We start from the raw sequence: 10,263 nt of genomic DNA on the forward strand, positions 1-10,263 counted from the left end.
AGTGAGTTGTGGGCGATATAAGTCATACTGCCTACCAGCATGTCATACTTTGGTTCGGCGGCATTGTTGGACGAGACGACCCGGACCAACATTACGCGTACGCTTACGCGAGACCGGTTCCTCCGACGTGCTTTGCACATAGGTGGCTTGCGGGCGACAGTCTCTCCAACTTTAGTTGAACCAAGTGTGGCTACGCCTGGTCCTTGCGAAGGTTAAAACGGAGTCTATTTGACAAACTATCGTTGTGGTTTTGATGCGTAGGTGAGATTGGTTCTTGCTTAAGCCCGTAGCAGCCACGTAAAACTTGCAACAACAAAGTAGAGGACGTCTAACTTGTTTTTGCAGGGCATGTTGTGATGTGATATGGTCAAGGCATGATGCTGAATTTTATTGTATGAGATGATCATGTTTTGTAACCGAGTTATCGGCAACTGGCAGGAGTCATATGGTTGTCGTTTTATTGTATGCAATGCAATCACGATGTAATGCTTTACTTTTATCACTAAGCGGTAGCGATAGTCATAGAAGCATAAACTTGGCGAGACGACAACGATACTACGATGGAGATCAAGGTGTCACGCCGGTGACGATGGTGATCACGATGGTGCTTCGGAGATGGAGATCACAAGCACAAGATGATGATGGCCATATCATATCACTTATATTGATTGCATGTGATGTTTATCCTTTTATGAATCTTATCTTGCTTTGATTGACGGTAGCATTATAAGATGATCTCTCACTAAATTATCAAGAAGTGTTCTCCCTGAGTATGCACCGTAGCGAAAGTTCTTCGTGCTGAGACACCACGTGATGATCGGGTGTGATAGGTTCTACGTTCAAATACAACGGGTGCAAAACAGTTGCACACGCGGAATACTCAGGTTATACTTGACGAGCCAAGCATATACAGATATGGCCTCGGAACACGGAGACCGAAAGGTCGAGCGTGAATCATATAGTAGATATGATCAACATAACGATGTTCACCATTGAAAACTACTCCATCTCACGTGATGATCGGTTATGGTTTAGTTGATTTGGATCACGTAATCACTTAGAGGATTAGAGGGATGTCTATCTAAGTGGGAGTTCTTTAATTAATTTGATTAACTGAACTTAAATTTATCATGAAACTTAGTACCTGATTAGTATCTTGCTTGTTTATGTTTGGTTGTAGATAGATGGCTCGTGCTGTTGTTCCATTGAATTTTAATGCGTTCCTTGAGAAAGCTGAAAGATGATGGTAGCAATTACACAGACTGGGTCCGTACTTGAGGATTATCCTCATTGCTGCACAGAAGAATTACGTCCTGGAAGCACCGCTGGGTGCCAGGCCTGCTGCAGGAGCAACGCCGGATGTTATGAACGTCTGGCAGAGCAAAGCTGATGACTACTCGATAGTTCAGTGTGCCATGCTTTACGGCTTAGAATCGGGACTTCAACGACGTTTTGAACGTCGTGGAGCATATGAGATGTTCCAGGAGTTGAAGTTAATATTTCAAGCAAATGCCCGGATTGAGAGATATGAAGTCTCCAATAAGTTCTATAGCTGCAAGATGGAGGAGAACAGTTCTGTCAGTGAGCATATACTCAAAATGTCTGGGTATAATAATCACTTGATTCAATTGGGAGTTAATCTTCCAGATGATTGCGTCATTGACAGAATTCTTCAATCACTGCCACCAAGCTACAAGAGCTTCGTGATGAACTATAATATGCAAGGGATGAACAAGACTATTCCCGAGCTCTTCGCGATGTTGAAAGCTGCGGAGGTAGAAATCAAGAAGGAGCATCAAGTGTTGATGGTCAACAAGACCACTAGTTTCAAGAAAAAGGGCAAAGGGAAGAAGAAAGGGAACTTCAAAAAGAACGGCAAGCAAGTTGCTAATCAAGAGAAGAAACCCAAACCTGGACCTAAGCCTGAAACTGAGTGCTTCTATTGCAAGCAGACTGGTCACTGGAAGCGGAACTGCCCCAAGTATTTGGTGGATAAGAAGGATGGCAAGGTGAACAAAGGTATATGTGATATACATGTTATTGATGTGTACCTTACTAATGCTCGCAGTAGCACCTGGATATTTGATACTGGTTCTGTTGCTAATATTTGCAACTCGAAACAGGGACTACGGATTAAGCGAAGATTGGTTAAGGACGAGGTGACGATGCGCGTGGGAAACGGTTCCAAAGTCGATGTGATCGCGGTCGGCACGCTACCTCTACATCTACCTTCGGGATTAGTATTAGACCTAAATAATTGTTATTTGGTGCCAGCGTTGAGCATGAACATTATATCTGGATCTTGTTTAATGCGAGACGGTTATTCATTTAAATCAGAGAATAATGGTTGTTCTATTTATATGAGTAATATCTTTTATGGTCATGCACCCTTGAAGAGTGGTATATTCTTATTGAATCTCGATAGTAGTAATACACATATTCATAATGTTGAAGCCAAAAGATGCAGAGTTGATAATGATGGTGCAACTTATTTGTGGCACTGCCGTTTAGGTCATATCGGTGTAAAGCGCATGAAGAAACTCCATACTGATGAACTTTTGGAACCACTTGATTACGAATCACTTGGTACTTGCGAACCGTGCCTCATGGGCAAGATGACCAAAACACCGTTCTCCGGTACTATGGAGAGAGCAACAGATTTATTGGTAATCATACATACAGATGTATGTGGTCCAATGAATATTGAGGCTCGTGGCGGATATCGTTATTTTCTCACCTTCACAGATGATTTAAGCAGATATGGGTATATCTACTTAATGAAACATAAGTCTGAAACATTTGAAAAGTTCAAGGAATTTCAGAGTGAAGTTGAAAATCATCGTAACAAGAAAATAAACTTTCTACGATCTGATCATGGAGGAGAATATTTGAGTTACGAGTTTGGTGTACATTTGAAAAATTGTGGAATAGTTTCGCAACTCACGCCACCCGGAACACCTCAGCGTAATGGTGTGTCCGAACGTCGTAATCGTACTTTACTGGATATGGTGCGATCTATGATGTCTCTTACTGATTTACCGCTATCGTTTTGGGGATACGCTCTAGAGACGGCCGCATTCACGTTAAATAGGGCACCATCAAAATCCGTTGAGACGACACCTTATGAACTGTGGTTTGGCAAGAAACCAAAGTTGTCGTTTCTAAAAGTTTGGGGCTGCGATGCTTATGTGAAAAAGCTTCAACCTGATAAGCTCGAACCTAAATCGGAGAAATGTGTCTTCATAGGATATCCAAAGGAAACTATTGGATACACCTTCTATCACAAATCCGAAGGCAAGACTTTTGTTGCTAAATTCGGAAACTTTCTAGAGAAGGAGTTTCTCTCGAAAGAAGTGAGTGGGAGGAAAGTAGAACTTGACGAGGTAACTGTACCTGCTCCCTTATTGGAAAGTAGTACATCACAGAAAACTGTTCCTGTGACACCTACACCAGTTAGTGAGGAAGATAATGATAATGATCATGAAACTTCAGAACAAGATACTACTGAACCTCGTAGATCAACCAGAGTAAGATCCGCGCCAGAGTGGTACGGTAATCCCGTTCTGGAAGTCATGATGCTTGATCATGATGAACCTACGAACTATGAAGAAGCAATGGTGAGCCCAGATTCCGCAAAGTGGCTTGAAGCCATGAAATCTGAGATGGGATCCATGTATGAGAACAAAGTATGGACTTTGGTTGACTTACCCGATGATCGGCAAGCAATTGAGAATAAATGGATCTTCAAGAAGAAGACTGACGCTGACGGTAATATTGCTGTCTACAAAGCTCGACTTGTCGCAAAAGGTTTTCGGCAAGTTCAAGGGATTGAGTACGATGAGACCTTCTCACCCGTAGCGATGCTTAAGTCTGTCCGAATCATGTTAGCAATTGCCGCATTTTATGATTATGAAATTTGGCAGATGGATGTCAAAACTGCATTCCTGAATGGATTTCTGGAAGAAGAGTTGTATATGATGCAACCAGAAGGTTTTGTCGATCCAAAGAGAGCTAACAAAGTGTGCAAGCTCCAGCGATCCATTTATGGACTGGTGCAAGCCTCTCGGAGTTGGAATAAATGTTTTGATAGTGTGATCAAAGCATTTGGTTTTATACAGACTTTTGGAGAAGCCTGTATTTACAAGAAAGTGAGTGGGAGCTCTGTAGCATTTCTGATATTATATGTGGATGACATATTATTGATTGGAAATAATATAGAATTTCTAGATAGCATAAAGGGATACTTGAATAAGAGTTTTTCAATGAAAGACCTCGGTGAAGCTGCTTACGTATTAGGCATTAAGATCTATAGAGATAGATCAAGACGCTTAATTGGACTTTCACAAACAACATACCTTGACAAAATTTTGAAGAAGTTCAAAATGGATCAAGCAAAGAAAGGATTCTTGCCCGTGTTACAAGGTGTGAAATTGAGTAAGACTCAATGCCCGACCACTGCAGAAGATAGAGAGAATATGAAAGATATTTCCTATGCATCAGCGATAGGATCTATCATGTATGCAATGATGTGTACCAGACCTGATGTGTGCCTTGCTATAAGTCTAGCAGGGAGGTACCAAAGTAATCCAGGAGTGGATCACTGGACAGCGGTCAAGAACATCCAGAAATACCTGAAAAGGACTAAGGATATGTTTCTCGTATATGGAGGTGACAAAGAGCTCACCGTAAAAGGTTACGTTGATGCAAGCTTTGACACTGATCCGGACGATTCTAAATCGCAAACCGGATACGTGTTTACATTAAACGGGGGAGCTATCAGTTGGTGCAGTTCTAAACAAAGCGTCGTAGCGGGATCTACATGTGAAGCGGAGTACATAGCTGCTTCGGAAGCAGCGAACGAAGGAGTCTGGATGAAGGAGTTCATATCCAATCTAGGTGTCATACCTAGTGCATCGGGTCCAATGAAAATCTTTTGTGACAATACTGGTGCAATTGCCTTGGCAAAGGAATCCAGATTTCACAAGAGAACCAAACACATCAAGAGACGCTTCAATTCCATCGGGATCTAGTCCATGTGGGAGACATAGAGATTTGCAAGATACATACGGATCTGAATGTTGCAGACCCGTTGACTAAGCCTCTTCCACGAGCAAAACATGATCAGCACCAAGGCTCCATGGGTGTTAGAATCATTACTGTGTAATCTAGATTATTGACTCTAGTGCAAGTGGGAGACTGAAGGAAATATGCCCTAGAGGCAATAATAAAGTTATTATTTATTTCCTTATAATCATGATAAATGTTTATTATTCATGCTAGAATTGTATTAACTGGAAACACAATACATGTGTGAATACATAGACAAACAAAGTGTCACTAGTATGCCTCTACTTGACTAGCTCGTTAATCAAAGATGGTTATGTTTCCTAACCATGAACAAAGAGTTGTTATTTGATTAACGGGATCACATCATTAAGAGAATGATCTGATTGACATGACCCATTCCATTAGCTTAGCACCCGATCGTTTAGTATGTTTCTATTGCTTTCTTCATGACTTATACATGTTCCTATAACTATGAGATTATGCAACTCCCGTTTACCGGAGGAACACTTTGGGTACTACCAAACGTCACAACGTAACTGGGTGATTATAAAGGAGTACTACAGGTGTCTCCAAAGGTACATGTTGGGTTGGCGTATTTCGAGATTAGGTTTTGTCACTCCGATTGTCGGAGAGGTATCTCTGGGCCCTCTCGGTAATGCACATCACTTAAGCCTTGCAAGCATTACAACTAAATGAGTTAGTTGCGGGATGATGTATTACAGAACGAGTAAAGAGACTTGCCGGTAACGAGATTGAACTAGGTATAGCAATACCGACGATCGAATCTCGGGCAAGTAACATACCGATGACAAAGGGAACAACGTATGTTGTTATGCGGTCTGACCGATAAAGATCTTCGTAGAATATGTAGGAGCCAATATGGGCATCCAGGTCCCGCTATTGGTTATTGACCGGAGACGTATCTCGGTCATGTCTACATTGTTCTAGAACCCATAGGGTCCGCACGCTTAAGGTTACGATGACAGTTATGAGTTTATGCATTTTGATGTACCGAAGGTTGTTCGGAGTCCCGGATGTGATCACGGACATGACGAGGAGTCTCGAAATGGTCGAGACATAAAGATTGATATATTGGAAGCCTATGTTTGGATATCGGAAGTGTTCCGGGTGAAATCGGGATTTTACCGGAGTACCGGGAAGGTTACCGGAACCCCCCGGGAGCTAAATGGGCCATGATGGGCCTTAGTGGAAAAGAGAAGAGGCAGCCCTACATGGGCAGCGCGCCTCCCCCTTCCCCTAGTCCTATTAGGACTAGGAGAGGTGGTCGGCCCCCTCCTTCTCTTTTCCCCCTCCGCGAATCCTATTCCAACTAGGATTGGGGGGGGGATCCTACTCCCAGAGGGAGTAGGACTCTCCTGGCGCACCCCTTGTGGCCGGCCAGCCTCCCCCCCTTTGGTCCTTTATATACTGAGGTAGAGGCACCCTAGAACACACAAGTTGATCCGCGTGATCTATTCCTTAGCCGTGTGCGGTGCCCTCAGCCACCATATTCCTCGATAATACTGTAGCGGAGTTTAGGCGAAGCCCTGCTGCTGTAGTGCATCAAGATCGTCACCACGCCGTCGTGCTGACGGAACTCTTCCCCGATACTTTGCTGGATCGGAGTTCGGGGATCGTCATCGAGCTGAACGTGTGCTCGAACTCGGAGGTGCCGTAGTTTCGGTGCTTGATCGGTTGGATCGTGAAGACGTACGACTACTTCCTCTACGTTGCGTCAACGCTTCCGCAGTCGGTCTGCGTGGGTACGTAGACAACACTCTCCCCTCTTGTTGCTATGCATCACATGATCTTGCGTGTGCGTAGGAAATTTTTTGAAATTACTACGAATCCCAACACTAACTCATTAGCTACATTGCTTGCAAGGCTTATATTGATGTACATTACCGAGAGGGCCCAGAGATACCTCTCCGATAATCGAATTGACAAATCCTAATCTTGATCCATACCAACTCAACAAACACCATCGAAGACACCTGTAGAGCACCTTTATAATCATCCAGTTATGTTGTGACGTTTGATAGCACACAAAGTGTTCCTTCAGTATTCGGGAGTTGCATGATCTTATAGTCATAGGAACATGTATATTTATGGAAAAAGCAATAGCAACAAATTAAATGATCATCGTGCTAAGCTAACGGAAGGGTCAAGTCAATCACATCATTCTCTAATGATGTGATCCCGTTAATCAAATGACAACTCATGTCTATGGTTAGGAAACATAATCATCATTGATTCAACGAGCTAGTCAAATAGAGGCAAACTAGTGACACTCTGTTTGTCTATGTATTCACACATGTACTAAGTTTCCGGTTAATACAATTCTAGCATGAATAATAAACATTTATCATGATAAAAGGAAATATAAATAACAACTTTATTATTGCCTCTAGGGCATATTTCCTTCACCAGCAGGGGCGGCCGCGTGAAGGAGGAGAAGGACGACGAGGACAACGGCGGCGGCGGCGGCGATGGCGGGGACTTCGCCTCTCTCAGCGCGTTATTCGGCCTGTAGTCGCGGTCTCTTTGTTTTTTTAAGTGTTTTATCTATGTAAAAACTATTTCAATTCGCCGAAGTAACATGTTGTTTCGCCGAATATTTGTCCCGTTTCGTCGAATTTTAGTCAAATAAATGTCAAAAAATAAATAAAACAGGTGCTTGGGGCCGACCCTGGGGGCATCGGCTGAGAACCCGATCGCCCCCAGGCCGATTTTAGCACCGGCTCGCTCCCCAATGGCGATTTTTCGAGTCGTCTAGGGGGTCAACGGTTGGAGATGCTCTAAGACAAGACTCAGGGTATCAAGTACAGTTCCAAATTTTTATGCATTACAGGCCATGAAAAGTAAGGTCACAGGGGAAGGAGAGTGATGAGCAGGAAGACTTCAAACAGCAACAGAGAGGGAACTGCAACAGGGGGGAGCTTCAATCCTGTGCCTCTCACCTGCGAAAAACGCTTCGCAGCCTCTCACCTACAGTTGTCAATTTAGGGACGGTGACAAGGTCGGGGAGGTGGGTTCGGTGGACATACGATTGCGTGTTGGCGACTTGTACCAGCCGCCGGTACGCCGTAGTTCCACAATCGCTGTCGCTAACAAATTATACCGATGTGCATACTTTTATTTCAGAAGAAATACAGCTAATTTAGGAATATAAGGAGATGGCCAGTTCGAGACATGCGCACGATGGTTGATACTTTCATGGTTTGCACCTTTCGAATATTGGGGACCATCCGCGGCAGAGGAACGAACGGGCGAAACATGGTTGATCCGGGTGGGGGACGCCACCGGTGCCGATGCGGCTGCGTCGCTGTCAAAGCACCGCTAACCACCACCAGGCTCCAAGCTCAAGAAGATCATGGAAGAATCGTCGGTGTCCCGGCCCGGCCCTGCCCTTTAGGCGCCCAACCAACACATGACCACGTTCCGCCGTGCCGGCCTGCGCGCGTCCCGTAGCTTTTGTCAACCATCCAACGCACGCACGGGCACGTTCGGTGCCGTCGGTTTGCGGAGGCGATTACCCTTTACATGTCATCTTATCTCCAAAACCAAAATGGTGACTCCACTGGGTGGGATATCTAATCCGTCAACAACGCACTCTGGATTAAGAGCCCAGCTCGATCGTGAGTCATCTCAGCGTCATCGCCGTCTCCAACACTCGACGAAGCTGCCTTTTTCTTTTCTGTTTCAATCAACTATACGGCCTTGTTTAGGTGGAGGAATTCGAATGTTCACTCTTATACACCCCATATATAAATGAGAAAATTAGCCGATGCTAGGCACCGGTCGACCGGCCTGAGTCACGTACCGGTTGCCTCGCGCATCGTTGGATGTGCTCACATCTAACTGTTAGGTTGTGCCGCCCTTGCATCCATGCGTCACGCACACTTCCTCGGCACGAGGTGGGAGCCGAAACCGCCTCGCGCAAAGTCACATTCTAGCCCGTGGCCGGAGACCCATGAAGCCCACGATCCCTATCTTGTCCCGCCACCTGTCGGCGGTCAGCACCGCCGGTCATCGGGCCAGTCATGTGAGCCCACAAACTCGTCCTTGTCGTCGACTGCCTTGTACCACAACGGGTTGCCGGTTGTAGTAGTTTCAGTTTTCGCTTACAACTTTCTCGTCACTTGTTGCAGTCGTTTATCGTCACCGGCCACAATTTCACCGTCACTGATTGCAACATATTTGTCCGTCGGCCGTGGCTTTCTTGTTGTCAGTGGCAGCATCAACGAAATACTGATTTTTTAAAATAAATCAATTTTCTTTTTTGCATGAAAGATGTTTTGAGTGTGTGAGGTGCGTCCTAAATCTCAAAGCATTTGGACATGTGAGTAACTCTCAGAAAAAAACTGGTCCAAACAATGCACAAACAATAAACTTTTCCATTGACTCTAAATTTGTCTTGTTTGCTGAGAGTTACTCACATTCAAAAGTCCTGAAATTTGGCACGGACACCACGCACTCAATCATCTTTATCCAAAAAATATATATATTTTTTAAATTTAATTAGTATTATTTTTAAGGATTTGTTGTTCACTTCAGGAATCATCTGAGCCCGGGAGCCAAAACGCCGCTCCTATTCATCGCCTCTTTTTTCCAGATCAGAGTCCTCGCCATTTTTATCACAAATAAAAAAGAGTCCTCTCCATTTTATTCATACCTTGTCTTGAAGACTGGAACCTTTTTTCTTCCGAGGTCCCAACTAAAGTAGAGTATCAAAAATTCCCTGATAGTAGGTGGTATAGCACATGGGATATGGGATATGTGTGCTAATCAAGAAAATTCTCTTAGTTGCTGCCAGTGTTTATAAGATAATCAAGAGAATTACCATCGGGGCGATTGATCGCCTCAGCCACCTCAGCCACGTTCGCCCCACGCAGGGCGAGTACTAACGGCCACGCAATAATAGCCGTTGCTAATCCAAGACTTGGCACGACCCTACTCTACTGGCCAACACGCCACCCCTTCCCCGAAATTTAAATAAAATAAGCAAAGCACGGCGGGGGGTCCATAGGACCGTAACCTCAAAGACACAAACATAGAAAAAGGCGCAGTAAACCGTCCTCCCCTGCACAGACCCCACCGCCCAATCTAAGATCCAGCCATCCAGGAATAGGAAAACACGCGGCTGCTGGATGCGCGGGCGGGCGGGCGGGTGCACGGGATCCCTCCGCGGAACGG

This window comes from Triticum urartu, chromosome 4, assembly GCF_003073215.2.
Source record: "Triticum urartu cultivar G1812 chromosome 4, Tu2.1, whole genome shotgun sequence".
In the NCBI taxonomy this organism is placed as follows: Eukaryota; Viridiplantae; Streptophyta; class Magnoliopsida; order Poales; family Poaceae; genus Triticum; species Triticum urartu.